Source organism: Culex quinquefasciatus, chromosome 2, assembly GCF_015732765.1.
Source record: "Culex quinquefasciatus strain JHB chromosome 2, VPISU_Cqui_1.0_pri_paternal, whole genome shotgun sequence".
Lineage (NCBI taxonomy): Eukaryota > Metazoa > Arthropoda > Insecta > Diptera > Culicidae > Culex > Culex quinquefasciatus.
In genome coordinates, this window is record NC_051862.1 from 186,425,490 (window position 1) to 186,452,516 (window position 27,027).

The 27,027-nt window shown below is 35.3% G+C and overlaps 1 protein-coding gene and 1 long non-coding RNA gene across 2 annotated transcripts in view; one reads left to right on the forward strand and one right to left on the reverse strand.

Annotated features, from left to right (window-relative positions):
- The window catches only part of LOC6052100 (mucin-5AC), a 307,240-nt gene that overhangs the window by 204,564 nt on the left and 75,649 nt on the right, over positions 1–27,027 (reverse strand).
- LOC119768035 lies at positions 2,860–3,720 on the forward strand. The gene is made up of 3 exons (XR_005277867.1): positions 2,860–2,869; positions 2,961–3,161; positions 3,326–3,720. It is a non-coding gene; the product is annotated as an uncharacterized LOC119768035 (long non-coding RNA).

Below are 27,027 nucleotides of genomic sequence, written 5' to 3' on the forward strand. Positions count from 1 at the left end.
ATCTAAGTTTGTTTTGCAAAAAAAAAATTGCGGTACTGCCTCAATTTCACAAACATTAAACATATTTTTAAACGCGCTCAAACATGCTAAATAAGTTTATCAACGCAGTAAATGCATTTAAAATTGTTTTCAGCTGATTAGACTTCTAATTCCATTAAAAAATAAGTTAATGATTTTTTTACCTCCTGATTTTTCGAGCCGATTTTGAAGAAAGCGACATAAACTATGAAAAATATTTGCAAGGATAAAAATTTAATTAAATTGATTAAAGATTGTCCATTCCGTGTGGATCAATCGGACCGCGCACTGGACTCTCAATCCAGAGGTCGCCGGCAAGTCGCCGGTTCGGATCCCGTAGCGGGCACCCTGAAATGCTAAGTGTCAGGATGGGTTTTCAGCGCCTTCGCTCCGTGACATGGTCTCGTAAAATTAGGAGCCCAGGGCGGCAAAGTCCTTGTAGATAAAAAGAAGACACTAGTGGTTGGTACTAGCAAACTATCCAGATTTTTAAGCGAAAATGGCGTTCGAAATGTCAAAATCACGCAGTGGTACCAACATTACGAAAAAAGTGTGCCATGGCATGACAGCCATACTTTTTTTTTCTAATGTTGGTGCTACTGCGCGATTTTGACATTTCGGGCGTTTATAATTCGAACGCCATCTTCGCTTATAAACCTGGATAGCAATGGTGGCCAACAGCTATAAAGTCAACTTCGTTTTCGTTTCGTTTTAAGGATTTAAAAAAAGTTAAACTTGGTAAGTATTGAGAATGAATTTTAATATACAAGAAATAAAATTTCAATGCTAAATTGAATTTTAAACAGTCATATGTGATATTTTGATAAAATGCACTATTTTAATGTTGAACACTCAACCACAGACAAGCTCTGTGTCTCAACCTTCAGTGTTTAGAGTTTATTTTGTGTTTGCTGCTTTTAGGTTTTCATAGATTAGGTGTCCACACACTTTTTTTTGTAAGGAGCGTGAACAATTGCCAACACAATATATTAATTTTTAAATTCAAGAACATAAAAAAAAATCCATTTGACACTTCAGCATTTTGAAATGTCGAAGTTTTTACATTTTCACATTTCTAACATTTTTACATTTTTACATTTTTAAATTTTTAAATTTTTAAATTTTTAAATTTTTAAATTTTTAAATTTTTAAATTTTTAAATTTTTAAATTTTTAAATTTTTAAATTTTTAAATTTTTAAATTTTTAAATTTTTAAATTTTTAAATTTTTAAATTTTAAATTTTAAATTTTTAAATTTTTAAATTTTAAATTTTAAATTTTTAAATTTTTAAATTTTAAATTTTAAATTTTAAATTTTTAAATTTTAAATTTTTAAATTTTTAAATTTTTAAATTTTTAAATTTTAAATTTTTAAATTTTAAATTTTAAATTTTAAATTTTTAAATTTTTAAATTTTTAAATTTTAAATTTTAAATTTTAAATTTTTAAATTTTAAATTTTAAATTTTTAAATTTTTAAATTTTTAAATTTTTAAATTTTAAATTTTAAATTTTAAATTTTTAAATTTTTAAATTTTTAAATTTTTAAATTTTAAATTTTAAATTTTAAATTTTAAATTTTTAAATTTTTAAATTTTTAAATTTTTAAATTTTAAATTTTTAAATTTTTAAATTTTAAATTTTTAAATTTTTAAATTTTTAAATTTTAAATTTTTAAATTTTTAAATTTTAAATTTTAAATTTTTAAATTTTTAAATTTTAAATTTTAAATTTTAAATTTTAAATTTTTAAATTTTAAATTTTAAATTTTTAAATTTTAAATTTTTAAATTTTAAATTTTAAATTTTTAAATTTTAAATTTTTAAATTTTAAATTTTAAATTTTAAATTTTAAATTTTTAAATTTTTAAATTTTAAATTTTAAATTTTTAAATTTTAAATTTTAAATTTTAAATTTTTAAATTTTAAATTTTAAATTTTTAAATTTTTAAATTTTTAAATTTTTAAATTTTTAAATTTTAAATTTTTAAATTTTAAATTTTTAAATTTTAAATTTTAAATTTTTAAATTTTTAAATTTTTAAATTTTAAATTTTAAATTTTAAATTTTTAAATTTTAAATTTTAAATTTTTAAATTTTTAAATTTTTAAATTTTTAAATTTTAAATTTTAAATTTTAAATTTTAAATTTTTAAATTTTAAATTTTAAATTTTTAAATTTTAAATTTTAAATTTTAAATTTTAAATTTTAAATTTTTAAATTTTAAATTTTAAATTTTAAATTTTAAATTTTTAAATTTTTAAATTTTTAAATTTTTAAATTTTTAAATTTTTAAATTTTTAAATTTTTAAATTTTTAAATTTTTAAATTTTTAAATTTTTGAATTTTTGAATTTTTAAATTTTTAAATTTTTAAATTTTTGAATTTTTAAATTTTTAAATTTTGCATTTTTACATTTTTACATTTATACATTTTTACATTTTCACATTTTTACATTTAAACATTTGAACATTTAAACACCCACCCCCCCTCCCTCCACCCTTCCCCCCTCACTCCTCCCCCCTTAGACCCAATCTCATCCCTGATAACAATAAACGAACCCAACCAATCCAACATGACACTTAACCTATGCAGCCGACGCTCTTGCAACGGACACACCATTACACTGAACTCGTACGACGCTCCTGAAACGAACGCACCATGGTTGAGCTGTCATTTTTTCTCCCGCGCGCGTGTTCAATCCTGTTGGTATCGTTTGTGTTTGGCCGTGGTGTTGAACGAAATTAAAAAAAAAAAATCGCGAGTGAATGTGAAAAAGTCACCTCCGGCGTCAAATCCGCCGGGTTATCGATCCGGAACAGCTCTGGGAAGGCGGAAACTTGACAGATTTTGGTAAGTATTGGGAGTTTCGTGATAATTGGAGAGGACGGAATCTCACTAGCAGCAGCCAGCATTTTCTAAGTTGTGTTTCTTTTTTTTATAGGGACTTCTTTTACCATTCGATTCCGGGACCAAACTCAACAGAGGCTCTCGAATCGAAAGCAGGTTCGGCCGACGTCGAGGCGTGGCCTCCAGGACAAAAGACAGCTGGCAAGGTGCTAAACGCGTTCCCAGTTGGTTGGACCGTTCTGTCGAGTGACGGATCCGGAATGTTGACGGGAGTTCTAATTTTTCTGCAACTTGGGTGAGTATTTGAACTGCGATGATTTTTTTTTTTGGAAGATCAACGAGGTGGACACCTGCAGACAATTTCTATGGCCTGCTTGGGTATAAACAAACGGATTTCGGCTCGATGTTTTCCTTGTTTAAGTGTTATTAATTTATTGTTTTCTTTTCTCTTTTCTACAGGAACTATTTCGATCGTGGATTGCGTATGGTCCACGTGCTGCCGGGGGTTCTAGTCCGGCCACAATTTACAAGAAGGAGGAACACCACCGCACTCGGGTCAGCTGATGACCAAGGGTACACACTCCCAGCTCAGTTTGATGGCAGGTGCTAAGGTGATTCTATATTGGCCCGACGGCAGTCCGATTTGTCGTGGTTGGATACAGAAAGTGCGCGAAAAGGTGTAATGGAGTCTCGTAGTTCCTGTGAAAGTTCGATCCAGCAAGAGGTCGAAATCGGCCGGAGTCTACGTCCGAGTACAAATTTAACGACGACGTGCAGGGTGTCCGACGAAGTGGCTGCGGTGAAAGCGGAAGACATTTCTGGAGTTTTTTTTTAAAAAAAAGGTCCAATAAATCAAATTTCCAGTTTTTGCTTTTTGGGTGTTCTTGAAACCGTCTTGAGCCAGGGGTAATAAAAAACATCCAAAAAGCAAAAGCTGAAAATTTGGTTTACTAGACATTAACAAAACTCCAGATTTGAGTGCGTAGTGAGGAGTGCAAGTGTGCGTAGCGGGAAGTGCGCGAAGAACAGAAGGAAGGAGAGGAATAATCTTAAAGAAACAAAGATTTGTAACACGCACACAGCTTTTTGAGGCTATCCAGATTTTTAAGCGAAGATGGCGTTCGAATGGTGAACGCCCGAAATGTCAAAATCACGAAGTGGTACCAACATTACGAAACAAGTGTGACACGGCATGACAGCCATACTTTTTTCTAATGTTGGTGCTACTGCGCGATTTGAACATTTCGGGCGTTCACCATTCGAACGCCATCTTCGCTTAAAAACCTGGATACAAAAAAAAACTATAAAGTGTATTCTATTTAAGATTAATTTCATTGTTCGTATATAGATTTTACAGTATCATTTTGTGAGGATTAAAAAATAAATAATATGAAAAAACCATAAAACCTTCTGTAGTTATTATTTATTTCATTGTCCGAATATAGTTTTTACAGTACCATTTAGTAGGGGGAAAACCATGAAGAACTGTAGATTGACCGTGCAATCCATTGTAATGCTTGCTGTTTTTATTATTAATGTATGATGTTTTCTATAGTCAGGACGAGTTTTTGGATGAAAAATGCAACATTAGATTAACAGTAAAATGCGTCGTATTTGGAAAAAAAATGTATGGAAAAATTTCGAAATTTTTATGGTACCGGTGCATAACAACCCCCCTTTTTTATGGTAAAATCCCAAAATACGACGCAAATTATCTTAAAAAACGATGCTGTCTACTGTTAAAACACTGTCAAAATGACAATATATTTTATCGTTTTGTAACGTTAAAATTTACTGTAAGTTCATCAGAAATCTTTATGCGGGCACTCCACTCATCAGCAGTTTTTATAAGCCTCTTTGATGAGGTGCTAACGAGTTCGGTGCCATAGGTGCTAACCCCTTAGGCAAAGCGCCTGCAAAAATCGTATTATTAAAAGCAATTAACTGGACATTAATCCATGTTCCCACGCGGCACCCAAACGCCTCTGCAGAATTTGTCTGAACCCAGCGTTAGAACTTAAGCGCTGATTTTGTAATTAGTCCTAAAGTTTGCTTGCCAGAACCAGAACGACATGAAAAAAAAATTACCAATTCGTCAGACAGTCGACTCGACGGGGCACGCTCGGCGTCGCCTGAGGAAATCTTTAACTTCCTTTTTCGGATCACCACGTTGAAAAAGTGACTTCCAAGAACTGATCAAACTGCCGAGAGTGGTGGAAGCGACTCATTGCCTCGAACTTCAGCAGTGTTTGCTACTGTGGCAAGCCTCGCAGATCTTGAAAGGGAACTCGACGTCGCTCGTGGAGACAATAGTGCTGTGAAATGTCAAGGTTTGGATCGTTACACCAAAGTTTACCCCTCGAGGAGCGCAAACTGGCTGATGCGGTTCAACTCCGGCATGATGGTGAAGAATGGGAGCACCTGTTTTGTTTTCGTTTGGAGGATCATTGGATGGCGTTCTGCTGAGAGATCTGCTAGTTTTGAGGAAGGTTCTTTCCGTTACAGGGTGCACCAGGCTCATTTCACTAACTAGTAACGATCAAGGTGATTCTACACAAATCCCGATTGATTCTATTCAACTGAGTGTACTACCGCGAGAGATGGTGGGATCGTCACTGGTGAGTGGGTTGGGTCCTTCAAAAGGGCACCTGGCAGCCGCGCGCCGTGACAACGTGGGCTCGAGGCGACGAATTGGCATTTGAGACTTACACACACTATTTGCTACAGAAGAGTTGTAAGTGAAACTGAAACCGCTGTCTCGAAGAGAGTGGTTTGAACCAGAAAACCGACACCTCACTTGAGCGCACTTTTGAAGATCGCCACTTGATCTTGATGGCCGCCGCCGGCTGTGACTGAAAACTAGGTCTCGCAGCGGCGTCACTTTTTGCCATCATTGAACTTGACTGTGGCCAGACGACCGGGGGGCTCTATACAGCTGATGGCCCCAAGGTTGGACCTCGCCCCGTCCGCCGTCGGACAGCAGAAATAGAAAACTGCTCTTCAGCGGACATAAGATCCGTGCGCCGTACAAGTGGCCGCCAACCGGGTCAGTCGGGCAGTAATTGGACCAAAGTCCTCTTCACGGCGGCTTCAGCAACTCGGAACACTACCGGTTGGTGTAGTGATTCTTGGCAAGGGGTAGGGTAAACTGCAAATTGCATCGTTTAAGGTGCTAATTGCGGGGGTTGTTGAGGATCGAACTTTGGGTCTAAACGGAGGATTGATTTGATTGGCGAGAGTTGGGTTGTGAGAAGATTTGGCGCTATTGTGGTAGACTATTAGGACCAATTTGGCTTTCATTCGGTCAGCGACCTTAATTAGGTTTGGCAGTTTGAGTCGGCTTGTGTGAATAGACCAGTTGATTCATGGCTGAATGTTTGAGATAATCACTTTTTGGATATCTGCAAGAAATTCTGTACTTTCACACTTTGGCAACCTTCTGCATCCAAAGCAGTATTTCCCAGGCCCTAACAGTCCACAGTACCAAACCTTAATCTGCACCCAAATTATCCCAATTCACCCTCACAGACCCTGGATTGCTCAAATTATTACCACATACTTAATGACCCGTTTAACGGCGTGCCGCCACAAACTTAAATCACTCAAATCTCCCTCTTCCCATTTCGTCAACCTACACGCCTTACTAACTGAACGTCCCAGCAGTGTGTTGCTTGCAAAAAAATCAATCATTTATCCCCCTCCATCCAGCAAGCCAGTCATCCATCAAGCCAAAATGATTAACCCCGCCGCAACGATTTGTTGCGGTTGTCCGGGGTCACACAAATTATGCTGCTGAAAATTGCATCAATCTATCCATTGCAAATCTGCCCCTAATTCAATTAACTAATAGCTGTGACGAATGCACTCTACATCGTAATAACATCGTTAGCGGAACTGATGCTTTGATAACTATGATGGCGTCTTGAAATTTTAGGAAGGATGTTCACTAGCGTGGTTCACGGATTTATAAAAATGACAAAAGTGCTTTTTATTTTAAATTTATGGCCCACTACACACCAAAAAGCTCATTATTCCAGAGCCCCTGGTTATACACGCAAACTAATTTCAGCTCGAATTCAAAATGATAATAAAGCAATGTAATAAAAAAATGAGCTGACTTTACTAGGATGTGCGGTGGTTTAACTACTATTAACTTTTAGGATGGTATCCCAGTGGAAGCTACTTCCTTTTAGGGGAACCACAACAATGTAATGATTTGTTACCGCTACTGACGGGTTACTAAAATTAAATGACGATTAGTTGAAAGTTTTGTTTAATTTTTGTTTACAATGTTGTTTGATTCTAGCATTAAAGATGGAGCGGTTTCTAAAAACTTTAAATTATCTGGCAGCATTTCGATTGCATCAACCGGAATTTTAATGTTCTATGACCCCAAAAGCAAGCCTGAAAATTTGAGCTCATTTGGTTATGGTTTAGTTGCTCCAGTTTTGACCTGAAGTTAGCATGGGACATTAATCAATTTAATATGAAGAATTGTAACTTTTAACATTTTCTATGAAAAAATATTCCAAAACCCTGTATAATTTCCTATTCTATAGTTTTTTATAGGGTTTGATCCGGGGAACAACTTTGTAGAACATCGCAAAGTTCTATGAATTTCAATTCGAATTGAATTTTAATACTTCATTATTCTTTCCTTAAGTACTGGCATCTAGGGAAAACAATTAATGTATGTATCAGGAACAGCTGAAGAAGCCATAATTTTTGCATAACTGTTTGACCTTTTAATTTATTTTGGTTTAAACAGAAACAGAACAACACCATTAGTAAACTGTTTATCAAATTAATTGCTGTTCAATCAACTGTCCCTATTCAGACTGCAGTTCCGATTTGCCCCAGTTGGCAGTAATGATTTTAATGTCGATAAAAGATCATTTCAGCCATTCCCCACGAAAACAGCATGGTTCGAAGAAAAAGTTCTCCGATCGAGTTGCGTATCTCAATTACGAAAATTTTGGTACCCTAATATGTATAGGTCATCGCTGAAACTTTGAAGTTATCGCCGTTTTAGTGAAAAAGTAGTTTTTTCCCGTTTTCGTCATTTTTCCATTTTTGCGCGTGGCGCGTCGAAAAACACAGTTTTTATTTTCAAAGAATCGTATCTCAGAGTATCGCAAACATAACTTCACCATTTTTTGATATGTTATGTGAAATTTTCCAAGGAATCCGATAAAAATATTTTCAGACATAGGCTCTTTGGTCCCGAGACCTTCAAAACAGCATTTTAAGTTTTCACACGACTTTTTCAAATGTTAAGCTAGATTTTTGAAACTTCTAACTATTTTTCCTAAATATTCAAACTAATCACCTTTCTTTTGCATCTATGACAGCTTAAATCGGTTGAAATGGCGCGGAGATATGATTTTTTGAAAAAAGTGGTTTTTGCGAAAATCGACGAAAATTGCCATTTTTCGGACCACCCTAACATGGCGTAGGTCACCCTAATGGCCAAACAAAAAAATACGGGTCTAATTATATCGGCCAAGGAACCCCCAGAAAAATTTTGAGCTAGATCGGAGAACTGTTTTTCGAATCATGCTGTTTTCGTGGGGAATTGCTGATTTGAAAAATATTATAAAATAGAGAGCATAAGTGTAAAAAGAGGTTTGAATTGTCTCAACGTTTCAATCCTTGCTAAATAACTTTTCTCCCTTACATTATATTTTATTGATCAAATGAAATATTTGTCCTACCCCTTCAACATCTTCCATTTTCTCAATCGCATTTTCTCCATTTCCACGAATCCCCTACCCCCGCTTTTAATATTATTATTTGCCAAATTAACTCCCAACCACTACTGATTCGGAGCGTTTAATAAGGTATGCCCACGAATTCGTCCTCCCCTGTAGATTCTGTGAAATGTGTTCAGAATCCTCTCTGCGGTAAACCCAACACAGTAGGGCTGGCCATTTAATTTTTGTAATACATTTTTGGGTGTTCTCGAATGTACTGCAAATATTCATAATGACAAGAAGGGGGCGTAATCCAATCACTAGATATTCCAGCATGCTTTCATAGATTCAAATACTAATCAAGTTTATGCGAACAATGTTTGATGATCACTTCAAAAATATTCCGGGATTTGATTTAAACTGTCAAATCGTCGCCGTCATGCTAACTTGTCGTACGTGCATTTTGGGCCAAATTGAGTTAAGAACGCCATTTTGTGCATCTCACAATGCCACATCTTTTGACCTTCACAGATCCCCAAAATTCGATTTCAATCCTAAGATATTCAATGAAAACCAAAAAAAACTCTGAAAATTTTTGTCACTTTTCATATAAAAGTAGTTTCAATCTTGTCGTGCTATCTTGTCACTCCCTGAAAATTGATGTAAGTGCGACAAAAGGCCAAAGGGATTTCAGGTCAGGATGCGTTTGACGCACGTACAAGCTAGACTACCGTAAACATTTGTAATTATAACTCGGGACTCCAGCAACCAACTTCAACCAAACTTCGGGACAATGCCTAGAATGGTCAGCCAAACAAAACTTGTTTGTTATTGTTTACATTGCGTGCTCTCGTTTTTGATTATTCAAGGTCAAACATTAAAACGCGTTTTTCTCCAAATGTCGAAATGGCGGGTGCGACAAGATAGCTCGACGACGTCGAAAATCCACCATTTTCTGAGTTTTATTGCATTATACTTTTTTTTATTTAAGCATCTTTTTTTAAATTGCTTTTTATTAATGATCGGCCTTCATTATATATATCAGTCAAATTCAGGTGTTCCACAATTGTGGGAGGCACAATAACATCCCACAATCATGGAACAGGCAATTTGGAGGCAGTGTTTTGCTGCTCAGGATGAAATAGTCTTGAAATGAAGTTTTATGTTCAAAAAGTACTACTTTTACTGGTGAAATAGCAAGAGAATGTCCAAATAAAGGTCCTAAAAATAGTACGATCAGCAGAAAAGCTGCATTTGGCATGCTATTGACAAATTATCACAAAAGTGTTCCGAATTAGTGGGTATTCCGAATATGTGGGATGACTGTAGCTTCGCCAAATTTGAGCTTGATCAGAAAAAGTCGATTTCGAATTAGTACTTTTTGTGCACAGTTGAGGCGAAATGATCCAAATATAATTTTAAAAGACAGTTTGCATATTGCAAATACCTTCACTTCTGAACAACTCAAAAATCAAAACTTCTAAGACATTACAGAGCTTAATTAGATAACGCCGCGACAGTAAATCATTGTAGTCATCAATCGCGGCGGCGTGCACCGACTGAGAAATCGTCAGCTCAGCAGCTGTGATCACCCACGTTCTTCTAAATTTAAACCACTCAGGAACCGCTCAGCTCAGCTCAATGAATCTATCAATTTTCAATGTAACACCCCCAGCCATTGCGTCTCGTCGATTTTCCTCTCCTTTTGACTGACTAACTCACCCAAACGTGTGGGGGTGGATTTGGCGCGAGCGGTTCGTCGCTTAGGCAACAACAAGTCACTCGACGGCGACAACGGTTAGCTCAGTGATTTTGGGGTTTTTTTTAATGAAAGCTTTAAATTGTGTCACGGGGGAAAGAAAGTGCCGCGTATGAATGTATGAATGAATTCCCTTCTCTCCCCGACTCCTTACCCTACCGCTAATGTGCAATTTGAAACAATCGAAGCGTTTCTGAGCAGCGGTGATTTTTTGTTGGGTTGGTGGTGTTATGCAAGGATTTTTTTTTAGAAATACTTGAAGTTGTGGGGTTGTGAGGGCACGTGTGTGTACCCAGGTTTGAGTCGCAGAGAAATGATTGATGGCTATGTGCAGGTGGAAATCTGGGTTGGAAATTCACTTTAAGCTGTTACAGCAGCAGCAGCAGAAGGCAAGTTGAGGTAATTTGCGATGATTATGTGGAACTAATTTGGTGACTTCAATATTTGCGCGACACGCGCTTGTTTAAATATTTGTGAAGTTACCTTCAAAAATCAGAAAAAAAACGCATCTTCCTTCCCCAGTTGACGGGAGGCATTGTTTGCAAATGTTTGGCCGACCCCATGAAAAGCATCAAAGTATCACTTTAAACGGAACAAATTAAAACATTACTTTATGTGCATTGTATTCTAGCGCGCGTGTGTGTATCAGATTAATGGCTTCCTCCCACGTGGTCTTGGTGAAAAAAAAAAATGCGCAAAGTGATCTTGGCATACCCGGACGGATGTGCGGCATTCAATGGTAATTTAGAAAACTAAATATTTATGGATTTTTGTAGTGGTGTCGAATGTTGATGGTGTTTTGGAGGATTAATAGACTAGAATGAAAAATGATGAACTGCTAGGCAGTATGTTAAAATTAAAGAGAGTCTTATAATTTTAAATCCAATATAAATTTCATATCGTAAGTTAACATTGCTTTAATATTATTAAATTTTAAACCAATTTCAACTTCAGTTTTGGTTTTTTTTATACCTATTTCAAATAAAGATGAATAATCAAAAAATAACTCCTAACATATTATCAAATTATTCTACAGTTCAATGATAGGGCACAATAAAAAAGCAGCATCAAAATAAGATAAATAAGGGTTATTCCTCCACAATCGATCACATAAAGTGCAAAATTAAAATCAACTTTTTTAAGCACAAAATTGGTGGGGATGTTTATGAACAATTCTCTACAAATTGATTTTTATAAAAGAAATTATTTTAATGAATCTATTTGGATTCTTTTCTATGACCAAAGAAGGGATTTAACTTCATTGGGTCGTCCATAAAAAAGATCAGATAGACTTTTGCTTCAAAAAAGCATTTTTAATTTCGGAATTCATATAGAAATGCGTGAAGTTTTTTTTATAGTGCAACTAATTTTTCCCAAAAAATCATATTTTAATGAAAAATTACGCAATTGAGGCAAAATTTTCTGCGTTACATGAAAAATAAAACTGCAAAGTTAAAAAAACACAACATTTAATAATTAGGCATTTTATTCCAAACGAATAAATTAACCCGCTGAGTTATTGCAGATTGAAAAAGTTTATATTCCATTTCTCTTCAGACGATATGCCCAACCATTTTTTACAGATGAGTATCGAAAAATGGCAGAGATTTAAGGACCATGTTTGATGAAAAATGCGTCATCAATTTGGGCAATCATCAGTTTTTTAAATCATCACCGTTTCAGGCTGCACATTATTGAAAACACGTATATTTTCGCATGTTCAAGAATGAGAGGGGTCGTACCTCCCCTCCGTCCGTATTGAAACATGGATAAGGGACCAACATTACCCCTTAGGACACAATTTCACGCAAATCGATAAGGGGTCGGGGCAACTTTTCCGATTTCGTGTAAGTTGGCAGAGAATGACCCTGCTATGAGTTCAATTCAAAAAGTATTTGGGTTAGATCGGACCGAAGTTTTTTTTTATATTTTTGCAATATCTCAGAATCTATTCATTCGACAATAAATCTGTTAAAGGGTTATGTTTGGGACATGTCCACCAAACTTTGGTGAAATAAACCAAGCTCTGAGAACAAATCATATCAATTTTTGAGAATAAGTAAAAAAAAATAAACAAATCAATATGCTGTTGTGGCAACAAGATTTTTATAATGTAAATTTGAAAAGTGTTTGGATAAAAGTATCAATCATATCAGATGCCAAACACATTGTGCCTGGGTCTGGATTTCGAGTTCGTCACAACAATTTAGACCTTGTGAAGATACTAAAAAAGATGATTGACCTTTGTAAAGCGCAAAAAATATTATCCAAACAACGTCAATTTTTCACCATGCAACAAGAGTGATTTGATTATTTTTATTGCGAGTCGCAGAAAAGTGCAACCTCATCGTGAAGATCATGCTGAAGTGGCTTGAATGAAAGCCCCTTCAATTGTTGTTGGCCCCGCTAAGGATCGTTTTTCACTTGGAATTCCACAAGAAGTTTGTTCAGGTGTTTTGCTGCTGATATTTAACAGATATTTTGCCGACTTTGTTCGCATTTCGAAAATTACTTTTTTTCGCAAAATGTCCTAATTTGGCACAACCTTGAATCGTTCAGGACCATTGTCACAAAGGCGTGTGACTTCACTTTTCCAGCAGCCATAAATCCTGGCCCCACCAGTAATTATCGTTTAATTGAGAAGGTCGTCGTAAACCGGTGGCTGTGTGATCCCATAGATCATTAAACTTTACGTTATTGCGCCCGGTTCCAATGACCAGAAAAGGGAACTCGACTCAAAACCGACAAGTTTATGATCCCAACCGCACTGAGCTCAATGTTCTCGATCGAACACCCGTGAGTGTCCACACCCTTCACTGCGCGGCAAGATTCACTGGAGCCATGCGGTCCCAGGACCGGTCCCGACGGGGCTGAGCCCAGGAAGTAAAAGTGATCGTCCTTTAAACCCACTTTTGAACCAATCGGGCGTGAAGATCGGCCATTCTCTTCCAAGAGTCCAACCACCGTAAAACAAAGTAGGAGCTTCTAAAGAAACCTTGCAAAATCAAGGAAATGTTCGTACGTGGCGTTGGCAACAGTTGGTCGATCGAATTTGATACGGGCAAAAGTCGCAAGCGGCACGTTAATTAACCGGATTGACCTGCGGCCATGACTCGGGGAACAGAAGAAACTCGTTCTGATTCGCGTGTTGTTCTGCAAGTGGACAATGACCGGGCATGTTCTGCGCTTGCGAATAACTATAATAACATGTGAAAAAAAGATATCCGCTACAAAAAAAGGTCTTCGAACAACCCGTGATCATTAATCATTCAGAGTAACGATCACTCTCGGGTGAGTTTTGATTGGTCTGCCGTGATGGTGGCTTCTGCAAATAACAAGGTAACAAGGATCATGGCAGAAGGATGTAAACGTTCCGGCATTTATGGTCCGGACCGGTGTCATGTGAGATGATAATTTGCGTCTGGTTTGATTGACATGATGAGAACGGGTGCATGACACGGTTGAAGTAGCTTGGATGAGATTTAAAGTCTAGATAAGAGCATTAAGTGGTTATTTTTAGTACCAAGAAGCTCTTGCTAAAGAATGTGCAGCTGAGAAGTTCAAACATGATTCTTTATTACAATTAACCATATGAAGAAGAAAAATCCACTCGAAGAAAATAACTATCAGCAATAAGGAAGAAAAACTTATCAAAGGTTTCTTCAGTGTAATGTCGAATATAACTTTTTGATTGATCCCATTTCTGAACTTTAACATCGATTCAAAAAATTTAATAATTATAGTAATATTTTAATTTAAATTGCTTTAGTTGAAGATTTACTGCTTTATCTATAGAGTGTGTACTATTGTAGTATTTAAATGTTTTCCAATTAAAAGATTTCAAGAGTTATAATTGAGCAGGTCTTATAAATATAGGGAATCAAAAAGCTTATGAGACCTTAAAAAACTCTGATTAATTTGGTTAGTTTTCAATAAATTTCAACTGATGGCCGCATGCTTGTTAATCGCAAAATTGTGTCATTATTAAATTTTTTGTTTCAGAAAGTGTTGATGAAATCCAGCAAAGTTGGTTATTTGCTTAATAAATTTCGAAATAACTATGTTTGGTTAAACTCAATTTGTCTCGAAAGAATTAATCATCGCAAAATGGTCTCATTGAAATTGTATAAGCTTAGTTTAAAGAAAATTGCAATATTTCTTATAAAACAAAGTTTACTTAGTTTTCTTAATCACCAAAAAGTGACGATTCAACGCTCTCAAGAAAGCGATATTTTGGGAAAACTAGTGTTAGCGATTACTCTGATTGCTATTTTTATTCGCTCCTAAAGTTTAATTCAGATCCACATTACCTGCTTACCCTGATATACAGTGTAATCTAACAGGATATCGTTTCAATAAAAAAAATTATAATAATTTTACTATTACATATTACAAATTACAACTTACATCAAGTTCTAAAAATAAAATTATACAAAACAAATTATACTACATACATTTCAAACCATGCACTACAATTGGACCTATTGTTACATTTTTTTAGATTTTTGTCCATCATCTCGTGAAAAAATACAAAATATGAAAAAAATTAACTTTGAGAAAGCTTTTTTACCATCAATCAAAGTTAAAAGCTTTGATTAAGACTTTCCCAAAAAAAAATCTAAAATAAATAATAAAAAAAAACATAAAATGATTGTCGGATACAATAGAAGTTTCATAGATGGCACCGTTATCGAGTTATAACCGTTCTTTGATTAAATTATTGAAATTGTCCTTGTTTGAACCAATCTCGACGATCCATGCAAAAAAATTTACTAAAAGCTTTTTGTTTCAACATTCTGATCCGACCTTTGTGTGTGAGACGTGAGATATTCCCTGGCAATTCAATTAAAATAATGAAAACATATATTTTGATGAGTGCTACATAATGCACCATCATTCAGAGATTATTTGTTTTCCTTTTAATAAATTTAAGTAAAATCTTTGATATTTGAAGTACGCGTACGAATTTTATTAAATTTATTTGTTTGGCATTATTTTCATTTAAAAAATTACTGAAAAAACAAAATAAATCTAAATTAGAGGTGAAAAAATAAGGTGTCCGAAATTCAAAGCATCTGCGAATTTGAATTTTAACGATTAGAAACTATTCAATTTATTTTTATCTTTTAGTGAAGGAGAGGATTGTATTGATTTTTTATGGAAAATGACATTTTTTTTGTTCAATTTCATAGCACAGTGTATAAAGGTTTGTAATTAATTGCAGTATTATGGTATTAATAAAATTTTATAAAACTGTAAATTTGGTCTTAATAGATGATTTATTTTTTAACTTTATTTTTGTCTGAACATTCATAATAAGATTCTGTTAACATAGTTTGAAGCTTCACGACATACTTAGGCTTACAGCACCAATTGAAATTTGTAGAAATGTCAAGTGAGCGGACCTACCGCAACTTCAATTTGTCATCCTTCGTCATATTGCTTACATTGTCGACCAACCATCCCTCATTTTTCCATCTCCAGTAAACAGTTGCCATGATTTACCTGCAAAACAAACAGAGAAGAAGATAACCATCATTAGAATGTGGACACAGCGCGGTGAGCTTAAAGCCAAAGCATTAAATACAATTTCCACCCCTGAAAGCCCATCTGCGAGCCAGCTGACACACTCAGCCACACGTTTTAAATGTCAGCTTTAATTGCCACAAATTGCATATCACATGTGCGAGCTCGCGCAGCAGCAGTACCTTCCCGGCGTGTTCGTTCCATGACCTTGTCCTCACCGTGAAATCAAAACACGCGAGTCGCGTGTCCTCCCATGCGGTGTCCACTTGAATGTCCACAACTAGACATATCATGGGATACGCAAATAACTCGACACAACTTTCGCCACCAACCATGTCTGAGTGTAGAGTTGAAGTTATTCAAGAATGATAAAACAACAACAAAAAACAACCTGTCTAGTCTAAACAACCCCCAACTTGACTCCAAGACCACCTAGAATTCGCTGATGATAAGTATCAACTGAGTCAAGTGTGTGGTGCGCGCTGCACCCTTAACCTGGAGGTCTCCAAGTGCTCCAAAAAGCAACCTTGGACCCCACCGACGACGGTAATTAGATCGAGACCGAGTCTGCAATCAAGCTTAAGCTACCGTCGTCTAAAAACGGCTTAGGATCCCCGGACTAGATTAGCACTTTGCGGAATGTCTATTATTATCAGGTTGATGATAGTCTTTTGGCGCGAGGAACCCTCCAAGTTTGAAGAATCAATCAACGCTTGGAGGTCGCTAGCGCACACAGGGAACTAAAGCGATGCAGTTTTGAGGCAGTTTTTTTTTGTTTCAACCGATGTTGAACAAGTGCTTAAGACTCTCCACCAACAACAACAACAACAACAACGGTGTGACCTCCAACGACGACGACGAAGGCTTCAGTGCTCGTCGACGTGACGTCGCGATATGAGCAGATTGAAGACGACAACATAATTATGTGGGCCCTCTCACAAGCTGAGGGAAGGTGCATGCTGTAGGTAGGTTGTGCTGTTTGAAGAATGCATGGCAATCATATAGTAATCTAAAGAAAATTCGCAAATATTTTTTGAAAATTGAACGAAATGATTTCGGTTTTGTCGTTTAAGTTCGATTTTAAAGCGGATTACTTTCAAATTTTACTTTGCTGCTTGAGACAATGATATCATTTTTTTAAAGAGCCTATAGATTTTTGTTTTGAAAAGTTCCCAGTTGTTGTGAAAGTAGGCTGGTACAAATTTTATTTAAATTATTATTCCCCCCGCTTTAGTCATGGACAAGGGAGGGGAAGCAAAAATAAATAAATAAATAAATTTTTAATTTCAAACCTAACATTGCCAAATATCAATGAAATGAAAAAAAAACTGTTCTTAAAGTCGAATGTCTTTTCTGGTCTTTCCCACCCAAAATTCAAAATTTGCAAAAAAGTCTAAAGGTGACCTACTTTTTCAAAAATTGTATTTAAACTAATTGACAATTAGTTGTACAAGATCTGTCAATAGAAATTTAAATTTTATTCCATCAGTTTTTTGTTTGCCCTCTGATTTGGGGGCCTTATTTTTATTTTGCAGCTGTTTCTTATTTTTAACTTTTGTTGGAAACTTGCTCTCTCACTGCTTATTGACCGGTTTATTCTTCGGTTTCTTCCTCGAATTCAGTTGAAAAAAATATTAATACTGTTATTGAATACCAAAATGCTGAAATGTCAACATTAGGTACTCGATGGAATTTCATACAATTCCCCTTTTTAACAGAACAGCAAAATAATCTAAATATAAATTATTTCATAATTTTAATAGTTCTTCGGAGTTTTCAATTAAGAGTATCAGAACTAAGTAATATTTTGAAGATATTAAATTTCTTCAATTCTCAGTTCTGTAAATACGTATTATTAAAGAAATTGCAATATATTTCTTAAATCTATTGGTTTTTTAATTACTGATTTGAAAAGAAAATGGTTTCTTTTTGTTTTCGTTTTTGATTACGATCAAGAATCATTAAAATATTGTCATTTGCAGGTTTTCTATCTTTAAGATTGAACTGACTTTAAAATTTGTTGAAATCAGACATAAGTATATACAGTCATGTCCCGGTTTTGCACTGCCCCGTTTATGATTCGTTCAGCTACCTCGGTTAAGCACGGCCCAGTGCTTATTATGAAAGTAATAACACAATTTTTTGAAAATGCTGAAAAATTTCACAAAACTACCTACTAATACTTAAAATTCCATGGTTTTTAATGTGAGTATAAAATGGTCGGGATTTTGTCATACTTTTTGAAAGTTATAGTACCTTTTTTTAACACTGGAACGCCCAACGCATGTCCAACTTACACGGACGCCCAAGCCTCCAAAAAAAAGTTGGAACGGTAACTTCAACTCGCTGGTTCTCGGGCATTACTCAACCAATCAAGATAATTCTTCTTTACAGTGATTTGTTAGGATGTCTAGATGATTCTAGAACTTTGCAGAACTTAATTTGATCAAATCTGTAATTCCTGCGACCGAAAACATCGTTCCACCTTTTTTAAAAAGACTGCCTCCACGGAATTTTTGGGGAATTTTTTTTTACACGCGAAAAAAAAAGTTGGAACGTTGTTTTTGATCGCATAAATTACAGATTTGATCAAATTAAGTTCTGCAAAGTTCTAGAATCATCTAGACATCCTAACAAATCACTGGAAAGAAGAATTATCTTGATTGGTTGAGTTGTGCCCGAGAACCATTGAGTTGAAGTTACCGTTCCAACTTTTTTGGAGCCTTGGGCGTTGGAATGTTAAAGGCTCAAAATTTTCACAAAACTACGTATTTTCGATAAAAAATCTAAATTTCCTTTTTCTATAGTATGGATATCACATGATGGAGATTTTCTTCAATAAATGTGAAAGTGATAACACATTTTTTTGAAAGTCAGGTTTTTTTTTACAAACCGGCATATTTACGAAAAAATATCAAAAGGAAATTTTTCGTACAACATTTTTTTTTAAATACAAATAATTTTCTTAAATTCAAGTCTCTTCTAGAAAATACTTAGTTGAAAATGTTGAGTAATATCAAAACAAAATAGTATTGCTATCGAAATGTATGAAAATCCCGATCATTTTATAATCATATTGTTAAAAAACTAAATTTAGAATTGTTTTGGTGATAATGCGTAATTTTGTGAACAATTTAAGAGTCTAAAAAATATTCCTTCGAAAGACATGAAATATTTCCAAACATTTGATAACTTTTTTGCAAAAAAAAATGTTTTTTTTTCAATATTACGTAGATTTGTGAATATGTTGAAAACTTCACTAAAAATTTGAAAAAAAAATCAATTATTTGATACTAATATTGTAAAAAACTAAATTTTACAGTTTTTTTTCCTAAATTTCAAAGTTTTGTTAAATTTTGAGTATTTCCAAAAAATTGTGTTGTAACTTTCAGAACGTATGAAAAAATCTCGGTCATTTGAAACCTGTAACAATAATTTTGAGTTTTTTTTCGAAAAAAAAAAACATTTTCAAAATACAGGAAAAATACGTATTTGGATACAATGGATAGCTAATATCACCCTATTCTAAAACACTACACCCAGAACCGGGCATCGGCATACGATAGGATAAAGAGCACGGTTCGGTAGTAAAATGGTACTGCATGCGGACGGAGAGGATAAATCCCGAAATTACCGAGAATACTTTACTCATGGGTTCATTTCCAAAAAAAAAGTTGATCTGTCAAAAAAAGTACCGGTACCGAGACTCGAACCCAGGATTTTCGGCATATTGTACCGTGCCTTTGCCGTATGGACCACCATGGTTCGGTGACCATGTGTCGGTCGTTTGTCCATATAAGCCACTCAATAGGATGAACTGTTTCAATGAACGAATGAACACCCGAGAGGTTTATACTCTCGTAAAATAGTACTTTCCTCACGTTTCTTTTTTGGAGCACTATTCCCTCGATCTTTAACTTTGGGTGTATAATTGTTTAAAGTTTGGATGATTTTTCATATGTCTCCCATATAGCCAAAATCCCATAAGCTCTGTGCTTCAGTTATCCAAGACCAAGGCATGACTGTAAATGCATTTTACGATATCATCCATTTTTTGAAAATGAGGTTCATTTTTTAAATCCTTAATGACATTAATATTTTTTCTGAGACCGTTTAGAATAGTTTTGAGAAAACAGAAATCCTTGTGGTTGAAAAAAAATAATCAAATAAATCTGAATTTCTCATAAACCACTGTTTTGCTTTCAATTCCATTCTAAAAATCGCATCTCTTCAAAGCGACCAAAAAGGAAACCCCGCGTGATTCCCACAAATTTTTTGATTGCCGCGAAAAAAACACTCGTATGACCATCACCGTGGATGACAGCTATGAGATTGTGAAGATTCACAGTCAGTCGTCGTCGTCGACGGGAACTGGATCATTATTAGGCCTTAATTGACCTGTATTAGACAACCGGAGCCTGCCCGGCTGGGGCAGAGTGAATAATTACTAAATTTGATGCGGCTTTCAGAGTGGTGCTCTGGTGATGGTGATGAGTTGGTTTTGAGGCTGGTGAAGTCGTGGGAATCTCCAAATCTACGCGATTTAGTTGTTAGTTTTGGGAATTGTTTGTCTGGTTGAAGTCACAAGGTTAGTGGTCTCGTACACGCCAAATTTCACAAAACCTTAATAAATAAAGTGATAAATCAGCGTCACGATTAATTGAAGTTGGCAAACCTTGGGCGAACAAAACGCTGACAAGTTCAATCTAGGCTCATTACACGCAATTTAATGGGGCTTGATCAGGCGCGACTTGTCAAGTGTACTTCACCGTCAATGGATTGAAGTATCTTCTTCCTTCATTAAAAAATGTGTAAGGGCCCTTACCTCCTTCATCAGATGCACCCCGTTCAGAGCTTCGGCGCCAAATTTGGGCTCGCGTAAATTGGATATTATTGACTTGTTTAAATCGAAACACACCTGAGCAGTTCTCTAGGATTTCGGTCATTCGATTTTTTTTGTATTTTTTAATCCGACTGAAACTTTTTTGGTGCCTTCGGTATGCCCAAAGAAGCCATTTTGCATCATTAGTTTGTCCATATAATTTTCCATACAAATTCGGCAGCTGTCCATACAAAAATGATGTATGAAAATTCAAAAATCAGTATCTTTTGAAGGAATTTTTGATCGATTTGGTGTCTTCGGCAAAGTTGTAGGTATGGATACGGACTACACTGGAAAAAATAATACACGGTAAAAAAATTTGGTGATTTTTATTTAACTTTATCACTAAAACTTGATTTACAAAAAACACTATTTTTAATTTTTTTATTTTTGATATGTTTTAGAAGACATAAAATGCCAACTTTTCAGAAATTTCAGGTTGTGCAAAAATCACTGACCGAGTTATGAATTTTTAATCAATACTGATTTTTCAAAAATCGAAATTTTGGTCGTAAAAATTTTCAACTTCATTTTTCGATGTAAAATCAAATTTGCAATCAAAAGTACTTTACTGAAATTTTGATAAAGTGCACCGTTTTCAAGTTATAGCCATATTTAAGTGACTTTTTGAAAATAGTCGCAGTTTTCATTTTTAAATTAGTGCACATGTTTGCCCAGTTTTGAAAAAATATTTTTGAAAAGCTGAGAAAATTCTCTATATTTTGCTTATTTGGACTTTGTTGATACGACCTTTAGTTGCTGAGATATTGCAATGCAAAGGTTTAAAAACAGGAAAATTGATGTTTTCTAAGTTTCACCCAAACAACCCACCATTTTCTATCATCAATATCTCAGCAACTAATGGTCCGATTTTCAATGTTAATATATGAAACATTTGTGAAATTTTCCGATCTCTTCGAAAAAAATATTTTTGGAATTTTCAAATCAAGACTAACATTTCACAAAGGCCAAACATTCAATATTACGCCTTTTTAAAATGTTTGTCTTGATTTGAAAATTCCAAAAATATTTTTTTCAAAAAGATCGGAAAATTTCACAATTGTTTCATATATTAACATTGAAAATCGGACCATTAGTTGCTGAGATATTGACGATAGAAAATGGTGGGTTGTTTGGGTGAAACTTAGAAAACATCAATTTTCCTGTTTTTAAACCTTTGCATTGCAATATCTCAGCAACTAAAGGTCGTATCAACATAGTCCGAATAAGCAAAATATAGAGAATTTTCTCAGCTTTTCAAAAATATTTTTTTCAAAACTGGGCAAACATGTGCACTAATTTGAAAAAATGGAAAACTGCGACTATTTCCAAAAAGTCACTTAAATATGGCTATAACTTGAAAACGGTGCACTTTATCAAAATTTCACTAAAGTACTTTTTGATTGCAAATTTGATTTTACATCGAAAAATGAAGTTGAAAAATTTTTACGACCAAAATTTCGATTTTTTGAAAAAATCAGTATTGATTAAAAAATTCATAACTCGGTCAGTGATTTTTTGCACAACCTGGAAATTTCTGAAAAGTTGGCATTTTATGTCTTCTAAAACATATCAAAAAATAAAAAAATTAAAAATAGTGTTTTTTGTAAATCAAGTTTTAGTGATAAAAGTTAAATAAAAAATCACCAAATTTTTTTACCGTGTATTATTTTTCCAGTGTAGTCCGTATCCATACCTACAACTTTGCCGAAGACACCAAATCGATCAAAAATTCCTTCAAAAGATACAGATTTTTGAATTTTCATACATCATTTTTGTATGGACAGCTGCCGAATTTGTATGGAAAATTATATGGACAAACTAATGATGCAAAATGGCTTCTTTGGGCATACCGAAGGCACCAAAAAAGTTTCAGCCGGATTAAAAAATACAAAAATTAAAATTGAAGAAAAAAGACCGATTTCGTAGAGAATTGCTCACCTGTGAACATGCTGGGCAATTCTCTGTGAAATCAATTTAATCGTAGTTGTACTTCAATTTATTGCTAACTACAGAAATTAATTAAAAATGTATCTTATTTTAAACTTATTCAAATCTGTTCAATGTTTACCCCACGGTAAATCAAAATTGAAGTTTGAAAATTTTACTCAAATCTGATTTCTAATAGAACTTCATGAAATTATGATTACATTCCTCAATTACCAACAGTAACAATCATGAAATCATTTTGCTGACGCGTTTCAACTTTTTGGCACACCGTAGTAGCGTCGGTCATAACTGCGGTAGTGCGGTGTCTTTTACAAAATTTACAAAGTGACCATCGTGACCAGTTGCTGCACCCTCATCAGGTACCGTAACATGGTCGGAAACGAAAAGTTAATTTAATTTAGGCAAAAACAATTTTGCGGAGGATTTTAAGCTTGAATTAAAAAAAATATATTTTAAAGTCACCCTCTTGTACGGTGCCTCAAAAAGACGCCAAAACTGTCTGAAAAAGACCCAAAAAAAGCGGCTTTACTGCGCACGAGTACCGGACGAAAAAGGAAAAAGTTTCCGGCCAAGGTCGTGGTCGCAGGCCAGTCCGGTCCACGCATGAGCTTTTGAAAACCCCCCTTGGACTTGGAATCTTGGTGGTGCTTTTTTCGCGGGCGAGGATAAATGACTTTCCTTGGTCTTGCTCTTGCTCACGGACCCATCAATGAAGAAGCGCCCGGCTTGAAGAACTGTGGCGGTTCTCTTCAATCATCGAAAAGTGGCTTCCTCGATACACAACCAACTCTTCACAGGGGAGGAGGGTGTTGGGGTGCGATCAAGTGGTGTTGATTGATTTTGAAGCAGATCTTGGATCAACACCCTCCATGTTGAGCTGGCTGAGGGACCCGATGTGACTAATTGATGCGGTCATTAGATGTGCTATCGTGAGCAGGTTGAGGTTTTTTTTCGTTGGCTACGGTTTTCGGACGGGTGCATGGTCAATAGGTGTTTCAAATTAGGTATAATAGGACGAGATTGCCCTACAGCAGCAGAGGTTACACCACACGTGAATCAATTAGGTGGAGAGGTGCTTGGATCGGTTGTTGGGTGTCGGTGACATGATTAGTGACAGGGTCACCACTTGATGGTGTATTGAACGAAGTGTGACCTTTCAAAGCTAATCAATCATGAACCCATGGAAGTGCTGTAAGTTTGTGATTTGTTATATTGATTCTCAAATATATTTCCTTTTAATACTATATCTACCATTAGTAGATATCACAAAATCAAACTTGGCATTCAACAAACATTCCTTTCAATTTGAATGCTATGCCACGTTTCAATTGTATATAAGAGCAAGTCTGTATTTAATTGGCCGATTCTGTATTTTTTTTATTATTGTATCTTTTTATTTTTCAAATTTTGTGGGAGCTTTCCCTATGACCCAAGAGACCATTTTTTGTCTCTGGTTCACCCTTACAAGTCTCCATACAATTTTGGCAGCTTTTCACACAACACGGTACGAAAATATTCGAAAATCTGTATCTTTTGAAGAGTTTTCTGATCGATTTTGAGCTTTGGCAAAGTTGTAGGTATTGATGAGGACTAATAAGGGAAAATAGGTACACGGGAATAAGTTTTGCGCTTTTTAAATTTGTGATAACAGCACTAGCCCTGCTTATCATTGATAAGAATCATGGGACAAAAACCCGTAACCTTTGAGTACTTTCAAAAGATCGTAATAATGATCATCATGATTCCAAAATCCGTTATATCTTCGCAACAAGAGGTCAAATATTCAATGTTTCTTAGAGGGCCTCGTGGCGCGGTGGCTAGCGGCTTCGGCTGCCGATCCCTAAGTTGCTATGGGGTGCGGGTTCGATTTCCGCCTTATCCACCTGGCCTTCTATCGGATGGGAAGTAAAACGTCAGTCCATTTGCGTAAAAGAGGTTTTGGGTGACTCACCACACATAACCTTCGGACGCCTATAAATGAGCAGAAACTTGCAACAGAGACCACAAAAGACCCGGGAGTCGTAAAAGTGGATTGCTTTGCTTTTAGAGGGAATTCAAATTCAAAAGTTGAGGGTTTTTGTCCCCTTACCAAGGTTGAAAAAAAATCTCTTCGAGAGAAATAAAGACTATTCTCAGCAGTCTTATTCGTGGGGTGTAACAGGCAGCGATTAATCGCAAAATTAATCATAGTCGCCAAATTTTCAACACTGCCCCTTACACATAAAAATACAAAAATGAGAAATAGATTTTTATGTAAAAAAGATAATTTAAACTTGGCAAGTATGGACAGTAGAGTGCTCAGAATATGTGACTTTTTTCAAAACCTCGCTCCATAAGCTGAATGTTGTTCCTTTAACTATTTAAGGATTCTTGGACAAAAATATATGCAAAATCGGTCAACTCGGCGATCGGTGATACTCCAAGGTGAATTTTGCAATGGAAAAATTTGAAAAATGTTTCATAAATCCAATTATCTTATTGTTAGCTCTGTAAGGGGTCCTACTTCCATCCAAATATTCCCAAAAGTGAGATTCTCATCGGAGATTTAATGCTCTACATTTTTTCCAACATATCAAAGCTTTAATACTTGATCCTCAAAAGTAAGTAGTGATTTAGAAAATTCATTTTTGTATTAAAACATTTCAGGTATCAATTTGTTAATCTAAGTCAAAACCGACCTCACAATATATGATCCAAATATAAAAAAATATCAAAATGTTTTTTTTTGAGAATTCGGTCAGAATACTCATAAATTCATACACCCACAGTTGGGCAGCGCCATCCGAGAGAATAAAGAACACGATTTCATAGTACACCCAAAATTCAGAGTCGAGATAATCGTTCTCTCAAAATTTATTGAGGGCTCAGTGCCAAAATCGATAGAATAATGGTACCAACTCACACCATCATAACAAATGAGTTCATTCGTTAGTTGAATCAATAAATCTCCAACAAGTGTCATACATCGGCTTCTGACTTCTCCTTGCTCACCAAGCTGTGGTGGCCGAGGCAGCTAAGTCATTGGATTGGTTTATCAAAGGTCTCTGGTTCGATTCCCGTTGTCGACACTTTTGGTTTTTTGTTTGACGGATGAACTTTTTTTGCAAATGAACCTCGAGAGAATAGTTCTATCGCCCATCTCGAGCTGTGTTCTCTGCGTCCGTGAATGGTACCACTATTCTCTCGACTCGAGACCATCATTATCTCGGACTAGCGCTGCCAGTTTTGGGTGTATAAAGGTACTGTGAACGGACTTAGAGGATAAATCCCAGTATTGACGAGAGCGTTATTCTCATGGGTTTGTTTTCAAAAAAAGTTCATCAACCAAAAAAAGTGCTGACAACGAAACTCGAACTCAAAACCTTTGACATATCGTACCGCGCCTTTGCCGTATTGGCCACCAACGTTCGATGACTATGAGATGGTCATTTGGCAATATAGGCAACTCAATGGGATGAACTGTTTCAATGAACAAATGAGCACAATTTCGTGCTGGTTCATCCGCGAGAGATTTATTCTTCCATTTAGTTTTGGTACACCCAAAATTCAGAGACGAGATAATCGTTCTCTCAAAATTTATTGAGGGCTCGGTGCCAAAATCGATAGAATAATGGTACCAACTCACACCATCATAACAAATGAGTTCATTCGTTAGTTGAATCAATAAATCTCCAACAAGTGTCATACATCGACTTCTGCCTTCTCCTTGGTCACCAAGCTGTGGTGGCCGAGGCAGCTAAGTCATTGGATTGGTTTATCAAAGGTTTCTGGTTCGATTCCCGTTGTCGACACTTTTGGTTTTTTGTTTGACGGATGAACTTTTTTTTGCAAATGAACCTCGAGAGAATAGTTCTATCGCCCATCTCGAGCTGTGTTCTCTGCGTCCGTGAATAGTACCACTATTCTCTCGACTCGAGACCATCATTCTCTCGGACTAGCGCTGCCAGTTTTGGGTGTAGAGCTTTTCTCTCGGCTTTTTACTGTGGGTGTAGAAACTAAAAAAATAAACAAAAATCGTTGTTTTAACTCTTTGGCTCAACTCTAAGCGTAGATTTAGATTAAGCGGGCAATATTGCATAGAAAGTAATACAATCCAGATTTTCCGATTTTCCGAAGTTTCGATTATCAAAAGTTCGATTATCCGAAGGGACTTCAGATAATTGAATCATGGAAAACAAATTTATGTTTTTTTAACGTTTAAAACTTTTAACGTGAATTTCGAATTCAACGACTTCATTTTTATCAAATTTGAATGGAAATTGAAAAATGTAATTTTTAATATTTCATCACCAGCATTTTGGACGCCATCTTTGATTTAAAGATTCTGAATCACTTTAGAGTAGTTTTGAGG